The sequence below is a fragment of the Polistes canadensis genome, unplaced genomic scaffold (assembly GCF_001313835.1).
Source record: "Polistes canadensis isolate GaletaPanama2010 unplaced genomic scaffold, ASM131383v1 scaffold_34, whole genome shotgun sequence".
NCBI classification, from domain to species: domain Eukaryota; kingdom Metazoa; phylum Arthropoda; class Insecta; order Hymenoptera; family Vespidae; genus Polistes; species Polistes canadensis.
The window spans coordinates 241118-255895 of record NW_014569581.1 but is presented as its reverse complement, the minus strand read 5'-3'; the positions used below and the strand labels follow the sequence as shown (position 1 = coordinate 255895).

The 14778-nt window shown below is 31.4% G+C and overlaps 1 protein-coding gene across 1 annotated transcript in view; it reads left to right on the top strand.

Annotated features, from left to right (window-relative positions):
• The first annotated feature begins 252 nt into the window (after window positions 1–252).
• LOC106784408 overlaps window positions 253–14778 on the top strand; it is a 54622-nt gene continuing 40096 nt past the window's right edge. Inside the window, 2 exon segments of the mRNA XM_014743896.1 lie at window positions 253–337; window positions 5034–5140. The gene's annotated coding sequence lies outside the window, so the exon portion shown is untranslated.

Below are 14778 nucleotides of genomic sequence, written 5' to 3'. Positions count from 1 at the left end.
GGCTGTAAAAGAAAGAAAATTAGAGAAAAAGAAAAAAAGGAAAGAAATAAAATAGAAAGATTAGAATAGATGAGAAAAGAGCATTGAAATTAGAAAGAGAGAAGAAAGGAGAAGAGGAGGTTTCGGGCAAAGTATCAAGAAAAGTAGAATAAGAATAAGAAGAAGAAGAAGAAGAAGTGGAGAAGGATGAGGAGAAAGAAGAAGAATAAGAAGAGTAATAAGATGAAGAAGAAGAAGAAGAAGGGAGAGATTCGACGAGGAGACTAAGTAGTCAGCTAGAAATAGCTAATATGACATTCACTCTAAGACGGGCGGCCAGCCGGCCCGGACGAACGCGGTGCGTCTCGTAATATCATCTTATACACATAATTATCATTATCACAATCCTTACTTAACATCCAAAATTTAACATCGTTATCATGATCGTCATTACACTATCGTTAGGATCAAAAAAAAAGAAACACTTGAACACTTACCAACCAACCCAACGTTCATGGGATAAACACATTTGATTCAGTATCTTTATCTTTCTTCATCTTTCTTTATCTTTCATTCCCATTTTTTTCTCTCTTTCTAACCCTATAACTCTCGATCTATAAAGATACCATACAAGCAACATAAAAGGGAAGGAGAAATGGAGAGTAAAAAGAAAAAGTGGTGAATACGAAGGAAGAAAGGAAGGAACGAACGAACAAACGAATGGTGGAAAGAACGAAATATCGTGGTGCGAAAAAACGCGATCGATAAAATACTTTTCCATTTTTATCTCTCTCTCTCTCTCTCTCTCTTTCTCTCTCTCTCTCTCTCTCTCTTTCTCTCTCTCTCTCTCTCTCTCTCTCTCTCTCTCTCTCTCTCTGTTTCTTTTTCTTACTCGACTCTCAATGTCTATCTTCATTTCTCTTTCTCTTTTTCTTCCAACTTTCTATCCATTCTCATCTCTATTTTTCCATCGACTCTGCAACTATCATCCCGTGCTGTGTCGTGTATAAGAAACAAACGTAAGAAAAAAAAAGAAAAATAGGGAGAGAAAAAAAAAAGATTAAGGATTGGAGGATAAATAGAGGCGTATATATAAACGAAAAAGCTTTGTTTCAATAACTCTTGTGCTTTGTTCTCTATGGTAGAGAAAAGTGCGCGTATTAGATCGATCGTGTAATAGAAAATCTATCGAAAAAAGCAACCATAAGAAGAAGGAGAACAAGAATAAGAAGAACTGTATAAGTTATTGCATTATGAACAACGATAAACACGTGAAAATTCGTGAATACTGTCAGTGCAACTAAAGGGCCAAGGATTAAAGTGTGTTATTAAATCAAATACCCTTTAAAAACAATTATGGACAAAGTGTCATCGATTCTACAAAAAAAAAAAAAAGAGGACAATAAAAAGGATCGTCATATCTGTATTATAGTTCCGAATTGCGTGTCGAATATTGTTCGTCAAATTTCAATAGGGGATCAATATCATCGTCATCGTTATTGCATTTACAATCGTCGTCGTGGTCGTTTTGGTGTTCGGCTTGGTGCTCGTCTTTGTCGCCGGCAGGAATCTAATTTTAAATGTTAGATAATGCACGCCAGTGTGCGCTCGGTTACTAAAACGGTACACGCCGGTGGTGCACAAACGTTCGCACGCATGCGCGTTCAAAGCAGAGAAACTCGAGCGGGAGGATGACGATGCTACCTCTATCTCTATCTCATTCTTTTTCTTTTTCTTTTTCTCTTTCTTTTTCTTTTTTCTCACTCTAACACACATATATGTATAAATGTATACATAGATATATACTTTCTCTCTCTCTCTCTCTCTCTCCCTCTCTCCCTCTCTCCCTCTCTCCCTCTCTCCCTCTCTCCCTCTGTCCATCTAACTATCTTTCTTTTTCTCTTACACATGCTCACTCTATTTCCGTTTTCACACTCTTCAATTCGGTGCTCTCCTTTCTGTTTATCTATTCTTTGCACTATCTCTCTCCCACTCATATACACGCACGCGCGCGCACACTCTCACTCTCGCTCTCTCTTTTTCCTCACCCTAAATACTCTCTCTTCTCGACTTTCCCTCAATCTATCTATTTATCTCTTTCTCCTTCCATTTTCCCTCTTTCTCCCATTACTGCCTTCCGTTTTCGGTCCTCTTCCTTGTCCGTTTTTCATCTCTTTTTCTTTTTTTCTCTCTCTCTCTCTCTCTCTCTCTCTCTCTCTTTCTCTTTCTCTTTCTCTTATTATATATATACATATACATTCATACATGTATAATACATTTAAATATATATACATTTATATATAGTATCATATATACTATATAACTATATATATATAGTTACGTATACATAAATGTTTATATATATATATATATACTTGTAATATACATATATACGATACTGACTGGTTGTATCACCCTTCCTCACCCCAACAGAAATATTCTCCCACTATGCAACTATATCAGACGAAATAGCAACACCTTTCCCTGGCCTTTTTCCTATCTCAGGTTCCATGCTCAATTACTCGTCCTATTGTCATCTCCTATTATTTTTCTATCTCGTGTTACTATCCAGCGTTACTACGTGGTAACAAATACACTTTGCATGCTATCTCCCTTTTTTCTTGCTTTCTTTCTTTCTCATTATGGTTTGACTGGATTAGTTGAAGGTCTTTTTATTACAAGATTCACACCAAATAGTCACAAACTTCTCCTGTTTGTTTCTAAATATATAAAACCTTTCCGTATATTAAAAAAATCCTAATCACTTTGTCAAAATACTCGCGTTAATTTTATCTTTTAATTATGATACGAATAAGTCATAAATATTTATTAAAAACATTGTCGAAATATTGATTTTATTTTTTCAAATAATAAAGAACTAACATATATCATAAAGTGTGTCACAAAAAATCGATTGGAAAATTTTTGGATCAATTAATCGAGTTTGTTCTAACAACTAACAACTTTCTCAAGATATTCAAATAGAAAGATAGTAAGAAAATAATTTGGATCTCACACGTTTCCCAAAGTAATTCACGAATCGCGAGTCCGAAAGATTATAATGATTATAATCGAGACTCGAATGAACTATTTGAACTTCGTTGAAAGATGTGGTCGTCATGAGTCTTACTGCATCTTACAAAGCATCCTAGTCGAATTCGGCTACGAACAAAACTCAAGGGAATATGAACAAAGGATTTTAAAGGGGTTGGAGGATTGGTCTTAGGGTTGCGTCAGGGCCGAGACAAAATCCAAAAGGGAAATTCTAGTAGGATTTAATCTGTGGTTAGGAAAGAATTCTCTCCAAGTTCGTTTCCTACGAATATATCAATTCGACTTTGGTTAAGTTGCCTGAATCAACGTTGAGTAATTCCACTTGGAAGAAGACTAACCAACCGACCCGCATTTAGTTTGCGGTCGGCCGATGACAGCTCTCTCTCTCTCTCTCTCTCTCTCTCTCTCTCTCTCTCTCTCTCTCTCTAAAGCTCTCTCTCTCTCTCTCCATTTCTCCATCTCACTCGCTCACTCCTCTATCTTGACAAGAAAGAAAATGAGAAAAAGGAAGAGTTTCTTCCACATTGAGATAGTTCGTGATTTAAAATGCTCACTGAACTCTACGAGTCGTTTTATTTTCTATTTTTTGTCTTCCTTACAGTCGATGAGGCTGAACAACGACATCTCATCAACCCCCTGGTTCCACCACACCTTCTTTCACTTCTTCCTAGTACCCCTCTACTGTCATCTACTTCCCACCTACCACTACACCTCGTTCTTTCTTTCTTTCTGTTCGTTTTCTTTTTCTTCTTGTTCTTCTTCTTAGTCTTCTTTTCTCTTTCGTCTCGGACCTCTCACAGAATTACAGTAGAAACTATAAGAAAGTTCTGCGCCGTGCAACCCTGGTGCAACACTGATCGATCGGCCTCCCTTACGTAATATGATGAAACCGAACGGCGAATCGGTGGATAATTAATTTTAAACTCGACTCGAGACTTTAGGTAAGAACAAACAAGGATATTAAAGCGATAGAAAAAGGGAAGGGGAGGAAGGAAGCAAGGAAGGAAGGAAGAAAGCAAAGAAGGAAAGAAAGAAGGGATATATTTGTAATTTTATCTCATGGGATTGATAAAATAGAGTGAAAGATAAAGCGAAAAAATTATGTTTATTTTTCTTTTTCGCGTATTTCCCATATTTTTCATTTCAATGTTTTAATTTTATGTAATATATTACGGACTAAAAACTTTATTTCAAATATCTATCGATATCTTCCTTTTTTATTATTTGTTTTTTCTCTTTTTCATGTATTTTCTTGAAAAATATATATTCTGAAAATATGAATTCGTATAAGTTCATCGTATCAAAAACAAAATTGATAGATTTTATTTTAAAAACGGAATGAAAGAGAGAGAGAAAAATTTTTAGTTTTTAGAGAGAAAAAAGTACAACTGCAATATTTACACAAAATTTTCTATTAAAACTATGACGAAAATACGTTTTTTTTTTTTGATAAAAATGATATAACGAACGTTTACATTGGTCAAAGTTTTAATTGCTTTTTAAAAGTACATTTTAATATTATCAACACAATAGGGAAAGCTGCATGTGCGTATGTGTGAGTGTGCGTGTTTAAACTTTTAATCGACCATAACGAAACTCGAATGGAAATTAAACGTGAGAAAAAGAGATAACGAGAAGTATCATCATAGTTATTGAAAAAAAAAATGTTCGGATTTAATACATTGATATACCTTTCTTTTTTTCTTTTTATCTTTTTTTATTTATTGTTGATTATAAATCACAAGTCAAAAACACGAACACATACACTTTCCAATGACACGTACAAATCTTTTTCCACCCTCGACTCTTGAAGCCTAACCCCCTCCCCCATCCATCGTTCACTTGGCTTTTCCTATTCCAGGTCTACTATAATAGTCTTTACACATATCACCCCGAGTAGAATTTTTGTTCTCATTGATTTTCGAAATCACATAACACGATGACGCGACGCGACGCGACAACGAACGTGCATTAACGAAAATACTCAAATTGGTTTCCAGCTGTCGCAGCGCTGGATTTGCCGATTGGAAAGTGAGAATACTCGGGGCCCCCCTAGAGAGGGCCCCCGACCTGAAGAGGCCGCCGTAAGGCGGTCAAACCCTCTCAGGTAAATCCTTACAATTCTTTTATTAAATAATATTGCTTTCATACTTTATTTTGTTCACATTAACATTTGTTTAATTAATTCATTAATTTTCTATGTCCGAAAGCATTGATCGATGAACGATTTGTTCATCTAAAGCACTACGATGAATATTATATTTAAATATTATATTTAGATATTTTTTTTTTCTAAGATTCAAACATTTTTGGAAAAAAAAATAAATTATTCTGTAAATATTTTGAAAATTAATAGATCAAATTAATTAAACAATATTTAGTGTACATCTAATGTGTTTTCATACTCTAATTTTTATGTGATTAAAATATCAGTGATACCGTAAAAATACATTATCCTAGAAAAACAAAATTCATTTAAGGTTTGCGAGTATATATAATAGAAGGAGTGAAAAAACAATGAACTAATTATGATCATTTCACAAATTTACACCGTTAAAGCCAATTTTCATAGGAAGCGTATAATGAGACCCATGATAACGTACTTTAGGGGGTGTGGGGAGAATAATAGGTAATTTCATTGGTTAGAAAAATAAATGTGCTCGTTGTATTAACGGCCTATTACGTCTATCTTGCAGATATTAAAAAATAAAGAAGAAAAACAAGAGAAAAGAAGAATAGTAGGAAGAGAAAAAAAGAAAGAAACAATATATCGCGCGTATATAACGCTATGAAACTAGAGCGACCCTTTGTTCTTGGTAACTCTCGGTTGCTATTTTACGATATTATGATATCGCAGCAATATCGTGTTACTTGTTAAACTCTCTTGGATATTACAATAGGGAATATCCGCTGAAATTGCTTAAAACCTGTAATGTCTGACCGAAATCGTGATCTTATCGTTTCTCAGAACGTACCAAAACCAGTAACAATAATCTTCTCCGAATCCGCAGATATCGCAAATATATATTCGAATTTAATTGTCTATAATTTTTCTTCACGATTTTTACTTATTTAGAGATTTGACAAATTTTATTATTTAAATTACTTTTCCGTCTATTTCTTTTTCATATTAATAATTATAAAGATTTCATAGTAAACAGTAGAAATATTTTGTATACGTGTAACATATATTTCAATTCACATTTAGGATACAAATTAATTTGTGATAAGAAATACAAATTTATGAGTACGTGACTTTATAATTAAACTACGTTGTAGAGGATTGATGATGTTTTGACCATTTATTACGGAAATGGGTACAATTTTGATGTTTTATTTATAATTAATGCAAATTACGTGTTTTCTCAAATATTTTCAAAAATTAACCTTCACCGCTTTAATAACACGTGATCCATTTAATAATTATATTACATAAATATTTTAAATAATATAATAAAATTGTGACATCACTCTCCTTATTTATTCTTAGCCCTAATTCACAGTTTGTTGAATTTCCACAGATTATTTTGTTCCGAAATATTTGTAATCCAGAAAAGCAAAGGGGATGTTATCGTTGATAATAAACGTGTCATATTTCGGCAAATCACAATTAATGAGAGAAAACTATAAGAAAAAAAAGAAAATAGAAAGATAGGAAGAAAGATAGAACGGAAGGTGTATTCTTATTAAATAGGAAGAAAGAAAAAATCAGGATTAATTAATCTTCATCCTGCTTGATTGTCGCAAAATCCACAGGTTCTATTACTTAGAAAAGACACTTTCATTTTTTGATTATCCACGTTCTAGATCTTATCGAGAAAAATCTTACCTTCCATTCCTACTTAAAATTTACAATAGTGCCGTCGATGAAGAAGAACAAGATTATAATTAAATAAATAGTTGTATAATTATTAAGAGAATGTTTTTAAAATGATCAAAGTAAGAAAATTAATTTTTTAAAGAACGAAATTTAAAATTAGATTGAAAAAATATTTTACATATATAAGCATAAGCATAAGATAAAATAGTATTTATTATCTAAATAATTTTTACATAATGAATATCGATGATTCAAAATAATCTAACTTTGGTGTCCAACAATCTTGTCCATTTTAAGATGCGTTTTATTTCAAGAATAAAATTTATATTATAGATGAAAAAAAATCAAACGATAAAAATATTTGCGATAATACATTTTTTGTATCCGGAAAAAAAAGTAAATATTCCAGATTTCGTAGGAGTTGGTAATAAAAATCGTACATAAACTCGTATGTGCACATTAGTGGAAGAATAAACTTAAAGATACGATAACATCGATATCTCGAAGAGGAATTCGATTATATCGTTAAAGCAAATGCTACTTGATAAGAAAGATGCTTGTTCGAATCGAACGAAAATACCAGAGGAACTTAGCGTTCTTTTAAGTGTTCAACAAATTGCTTCGCCGTGCAAACCGCTTGAAATATTTGCCAGCTCTTTCAAAAAGATTTGTTCCGTTAACGCGACTTGTTTGCTTATCGTTAACTATATTTATTATTGATTGCAATCAATTGAAACCTATTTTTTCCTTATAAACAGACTGGTTGAGTTTGAAACAAAATTTGTTCTGTTTGTTTTTTTTCGAATGACTACAATTGGGTAAAAATGTTTTCTCTTTTTTCTCTTTGTCTTTCTTATTTTCCCTCTCGTCAAAATTAACCGAAATACATAAGAATCACTGGTCGATACATTAATGCCAAACTCACGTGAATGCAAGCAATATATTTCGTTATCGATAATTGAATCGCCGTGTGCGGTCGACTTTTGTCGTTCTTTTCCCTTGTGCACTTTATTCTATCACTATTTGTACTATTAACTTTCAAGAAAGAAGCGAAAATTATGAATTTTCCTAATATTAAAAAAAAAATAGATATTCTCAACAAAAGAAATAATAAATCATTAATTTATCTTACAAATTTTAATGTTTTAATTATTTAATCAATTTCAGAAAGATAATCCACTATTTCTTATCTTCAAATTCTTACTATTAACTTTTATTATAAATCTAATATCTCTCAATGATTTGAAAATTTTTTAAATATATTCTACTTATTTTTATCTTAAGATTCTTTTTGTAAATCTTTTTTTTATTTTAATATCTCCCTTTTTTTCTTTTTTATTCTTATAATAATTTTATTTGATTCATATCTTCGATCATTATAACAAATATCCTCGTTTAGTATGTCTTTTGTAGCAACTCTAATTGTAATATATTTTTGACCTAAGTGAATTCAACTACAAAAGTAGCTTATTTTAAAGCTTCCACATGCTATTTTCAGATCTCTTCTTTGTACCCTTTTACAATTTGCCTTACGGCAATGCACAGGTAGATTCTATTCAAGTGAACACATATTCCATACAAAATTCATTCTATTTAGATTTTTTTAAAAAGATTAAACAAAGAAAGAAAATACTACGTCGAAACGAATTTTGTTGTTTCGAGTATAATTTCTTCCCAAAAATTTAACCTACATAACTTACACGTGTATAAACCAACAAAAAATCAACAACCAACCCATTACATCCAAAAAAGTCCTTGAATGATTTCAACAAAAATTAATTATTCCTAATGAAGACTTTCAATGCTAATTTCATTCCATTCAAATTTTCGTACATAAAAAAGGCCATAATTACATACACACGTATGTACACGTATGTAATAAAATTCTACGTGAGATGAAAATGAAAAAAGATTTTTCATTGAATTCGCATAAATTTATTAACAAATTTACCCTTTTCTCTCTATCTCTTTTTTTCTCTTTCTCTCTCTCTCTCTCTCTCTCTCTTTTTTTGTCTCACGTATACTCATAGCGATTAACGAGTTTGAAACACCCGATATATTTCGTAATTCTATTGCGTCACGTATGAACGCGTAGTATATGTATATGTATGTGTGTATATATATATATATATATATATATATATATATATATATATATATATATATATGAGAACTACCAAGAATTCGTCTCGTAAATATTTTTCCAAAAAATGAAACAAAAAAGTTCCCAGGTAAAAATGGTTCGGAACGATCTACGCGTAGAATAAATACGTCGATTAGAATAACTCGCTAGATTCGTTGTGTTTCACGTTTTCAATAATTTTTCTCTTCGCAAAACAAAAGAAAAATATTTGCATGCATTCATAGAGAATGAAAGAAGATGAATGAGAAAGAGGAAGAACGAATTTCCGTATTTTACACCGCAACGCATAATTTCCTGTTTGCGAAACAAACAATAATAACACGATAGTCACCTATTTCTCTCTCTCTCTCTCTCTCTCTTCCTTTTTTCATTCCCCGATTTTTCTCTCTTCCACTCTTTCATTTCGTTATTTTTCTATTTTTTGTTTTGTTTTGCACCCTTTTCCTATCCATTTTTGGTAGCTCGTAACATATGCAGGTAGTGTCCAACGTAACAAGAGGGAAGCACGAGGTTGCACGCGTCGAGAGGGAATATTGCTAGTCTAGAGTAACTCCTGTTTTCATATCGCGTAATTTGCATGTCCTTTATCCTCCTATCCAACTTCAACCTCGGCTATGCTACTATATTCAAAAGACAAAACAAAAAAGTGGAAAAAAAGGGAGAGAAAAGATAAAAAAGAAAAAAGAAAAAAAGTTGGACGAGAAAATTGGTATCTAAACTTTGCTATTCAGGTATTTTCGTTTCTTACATCTATTTTATGATGACCCTACGTGTTTAAAATATTTTAAAATCTAATCAAAAATCTAAAAAAAACTGTTAACACTCAAAGAGAATAAATTTATGATACGTATGCGAGTTTAATTTTTCTGGTATTATAATTAATAATTAAATGAAATAATGTAGAATAATCTTTTCTTCTTACAGTTAACCTACACTAACAAATATATATGTCATTTGTTAGGGAACAAGCACGGAACGTGAGAAAATGAATAATTTTCTTTTGAAAGTAAAACGAAAGGAAAATTTGTCTCGCAGATTATCATTAAAACGGCTCGTTTAAAAATGAAAAGAAAAAAAGAGAGATACTGAAAGAGGAAAAATAAGGAGAAGTAATATATAAAAGAAGAATCGTGAGTTTTTTGAATGCTAGTCTAAATCGTCCTCCTTGCTGTTCTTTCCGAGGATAAAATTAAAAAGAAAAGAAAGCACGAGAAAGAAGAAAAATGGAGTTCACTATTAAACGAACGTTAAAAAAAATAGTAAAAGAAATTATTAAAAATATTATGTCAAATATTCGACGTACAATAACAATATTTCATATTAGTTTGATTTATAATATTTTGGAAAAAATTTTCTACGATTTAATTTTAATAAATATGTAAATTATTATTTGAAAAAATAAAATAAAGAGGAAGAAATATAGGTGCAAAGTCAAAAACGGCTTCGATAATTTCATCGGGAAATTTAATAATACACCACGTTATAAATTTTAACAGTGACTTGTTAATCCATGATGCTACCCTAAATCCTGGAGACTTTTGGAGAATAGCTTTTGAACCCAAAACTCGTCTCTTGCGAAGTCCTTCATTTCCTCCATCCTTCTCACTCTCTATTTCACTTTCTATTTCTCTCTCTCTCTCTCTCTCTCTCTATCACTGCATCTCGCTTTCTTTTTCTTGCTTGTGTTAATAAGAGTACGGTAATATAATACTTAATAAGAGTAGCATCAGCTAATCCACGTTTCCAAGAGCGTACAAGCAAAAGAACAAAAAAAAAAAAAGAAAACTGCAAAAAAAGATATATATATATATATAGAATAAATAATGAAAAAAATAAGACAGAGTTTGTAAATATTATCAAGGATTACATATTTAAGCTCTTGCAAATGGTTTCAAGAAGAAATCCGATTTTAGACGTAAACTGAATGAATTAGATGCTCTCCTTTTAATCTCTTTCTCTCTTTCTCTCTCTCTCTCTCTCTCTCTCTCTCTCTCTCTCTCTCCTTTTCTTTAATTTTTCGATACAGAAAAAAAAGATATAAAAAGAAAGCAGATAACGAACCAGGGACAAAGAATAAGAGACCGGTGCGAATGCTCGTGCTCGAGAGCTTTTTTCCTTCCTATTTTATTACCCCTATCTCTCTTTCTCCCTCTCTCTATTTCCTTCTCGTTAAAGCAAAAACATTAAATATATCCTACATTAATTAGTACGTATATTACCGACTCGGCTGGAGAGCTAATTAACGCGAAACACTCCGTATGCAAACGGATGCGCTTTTCGTTTCGTACTACTTCCGCTAGAAAATAAAAAAAGAGAAAAAGAGAGATATATAAAAAGACTGTATTTAATGATCCCACGAACGTATGCGTACATGCGTGTATGTGTACGTGTTATGCAATATGTAAAAGTTTATCGTTGAGTTAATCATACACGATCGAACACGATAATGAACATTTTTTTAATGAAAGAGAGAAAGGGTGAGATATAAATACAATGAAGATACTCTTTTTCATGATTGTTTAATGTATTATTTCGACGAATATCTTATATCGTTGGTCAATTCATGTGTTAGCTACGTTACATGTTACGTGATAAAATATAATCGTAGTAAAATGCCTAATTTAAGCATTTAGATTTCTGCTCGTGACTACAAAAGAATTGATAAAACTTGGAATCTTTTTATTGGTTATAAGATAAAGATTATTATATCTGTGCACCATATTTTGGAGAAGAACATTAAATTAAAAAATAATATTAATTTATTAGTATGTGATTTCAAAGTTACACAAACTTTAGTAACTTTTTGACCACCTTGTATTATCTCCGGCTATTGTAAACTTTGTAAATCTTCAATCTGTACAGTTGTAAACCGAAACATAGAAAATATGAGCTTTTCTTGGTTCATGAAGTTCATCTAATCAGAGGTGATTCATCACGTTCTGGAGACAAAATATTTAGTATTTAGAAAATGGATGAAGATAAGGAATCCTAAAAATAGATGAGGGGCTAAGCACACTGGTAGGTTTAACAATGACCTTTTTTTCAAGTTACGAGCAAAGATCTAATATATTACGTAATGTAATATGAAAAGATAAGCAGATAAAAGCTTAAGTACTATTATTACGAGTTCGTTCGTTTGCGGTCTTTTCTTTAGATTGTTCTGGCATTAGTAAGCTTGGATTAAGTTATATATTTATAGGTGGTCTTAGTCAGCGTTAGCAGAAAGTCAGAGAAAGAGAGAAAGAAAGAAAGAGAGAGAGAGAGAAAGAGAAAGAAAATTTATTTGACATGACCAAAATCTACCCATGGGAAAGATACTAAAAAAGACTAATAAATGAAGTATAAACTATAAGATAAGATGATAACTCGTTGAAATAGTATAATTATGATTAATGTATTTTCTACATAAAATATAAACAAAGAGATTGTAAGATAAGAATATGAGCATAAAATATGTGCATATATACTATAAGACAAAAAAAAATATTTATTGTATAATTGTATTCAAATGAATATATTCTTGAGTGGTTAACAGAAGAAACTTTTTAATAAACGAATAGAACGATTTACGAAAAATAAGACTAATTCCGAGGATTTACTTATTATTTTTAATTATCAAAAAAAGAAAATAAAGGGGAGGGTAAATTTTGATATACACCATGTAAAATTCATTTCTTGCTATGGAACACATTGGAGAGTCAATCTCTCTCTCTTTCTCTCTCCCACTTTTTCTTTCTCATAAATAACGATGAAAATACATTGAAATTTCCCATGTAAATACTTGATAACAAATTCAAAGACACTATAAAGAGATTTTCCTAAAGATTTCAATATCTTACATAAAGTTTTATCCACAATATCTCTAGGGTGTATTTATCAAAGTGTAAGAGAGACAGACAGACAAATAGATAGATAGATAGATTCAGAGGGAGAGAGAGAGAGAGAGAGAGAGAGAGAGAGAGAGAGAGAGAGAGAGAGAAAGAGAGAGGTGAAAAGATTTTTCTATTTTTCTCTATTATCCATTCTTCCCATATTCTGTTTTATTTCATCCCTGTCTCTTACACCTGTTCCCAATGTAAAATCCGTGCCCACGTACCGTTCGAAAACATAGATGAAAACAATGTTGTTACATATCTAGTTGAATGGAAAAATATTTTCACGGTTTCTGATTTTACTAACACGGAAAGACACTGTCCTTTCGTATTGCAAGCTAATAAATCCAAAGACAAGATTTTTTCTTCTTAACATTTTCCTCACCTCTTTCTGTCTACCTCCACACTTTCTTTTTTCTCCGCAATTTTACGAAATGAACATTTGCTTGTATCAGAAGTAAAATATAAATTATTTTTACAATTAGTTTTATTTTGTTTATTTTTTAAATAGCGAAACAACTTAACACGCTTGTTTATTTTTCTTTAACATAAACTACAAATTGATCTGCAAATATCATTAGGTAATTTTTTTGTAATTTAATATAAAAATATTTGTAAAAAAATTTCAATTGATCTATTTCCAATTTTTCTCAACATCAATTTACTACTTATAAATGGTTTTTTTCTTTCAATAGCGTGAATAGATTATAGTTATCATTCCTACCAATGGTTTAAGCTTCTTAAATGTTTTAAGAGACTATTGCTAAATGTTATGAATTGCAAACGTTCGATGAAAGATACGCAAGCTTACTTTCTTACTTTGCTTTGCTAGTCTGCTCGTTTGCTCGAACGCTTGCTTGCTTTTTTGTTTGAGGATTACTGAGAAACGATCGAGTAAACGGAAATGAAAATACCTTAGAGGCGAGCAAGACGACATCTCACCTTTGATTGCATCTCGGATGAAATTTTAAGCATACCATTCCGGAAGCTCGTTCCTTATAAGCTTGGCATTCCAAAGGAACGTGTCATTTCTGAAAACGTTTCACGAAATAGGAAAATACTCATTTTTCTTCCTCATATTCTTTTTTTTTTTCTTCATTCAACTTCAAATTTTTATTTTATTACATTCGATGTTTTATATACACCTACGTATATGACGTATGCGGTTTATATTTTTTTTTCAACGATTTTCTAAATACCTACACTTCCATTTATTTTCTAATATTTTATACTTTTGCATCGTATGTAACAGCTGCCTCATATTATACAAGTAACTGTAACTGTACTTTTCTTCGTATCATGGGAAACATTGTTCAATTTTAAGTTGCCATAACTCAGTGAAAATTTATATAACAGAGTAAACTGTAAGTACTTGTTGAATTCATTTTAATATTCTCTAAAATTATTGTTCACACAATAAAACATCGATTTCCATAATAAAAAAAAAAATAATCATGGTTATAACAGCACACTCCATTAAACCGCTACAAATAATATTAACTATCCTCCCATTAATTTTTATTCAAACCATTAATTCCACAAAACGATTAAGATCATAAGTACACACACCTATAGTCATTTAAAATCTGACACTGAGTACACCTATATAATTTCAAGAAATTTACATATAATTTTTTCGCGGACAAATTAAAATGAAAAAAGAAAAGGAAACTAGATGAAAAAAAATCATACAAAAAGGAAGGATTAGTTTGAAGGAAGAAGATCGTGAGACGAATATAAATCGAAAATTACAGGAAAGTCAACGAGGAGAGAAAAATGTTCTATGATAATATCAAAAGAAAGAAAAGGAGACAGAGACACAGAGAAATAGAGAGAGAGAGAGAGAGAGAGAGAGAGAGAGAGAGAGAGAGAGAGAGAGAGAGAGAGAGAGAGAGAGAGAGAGAGAGAGA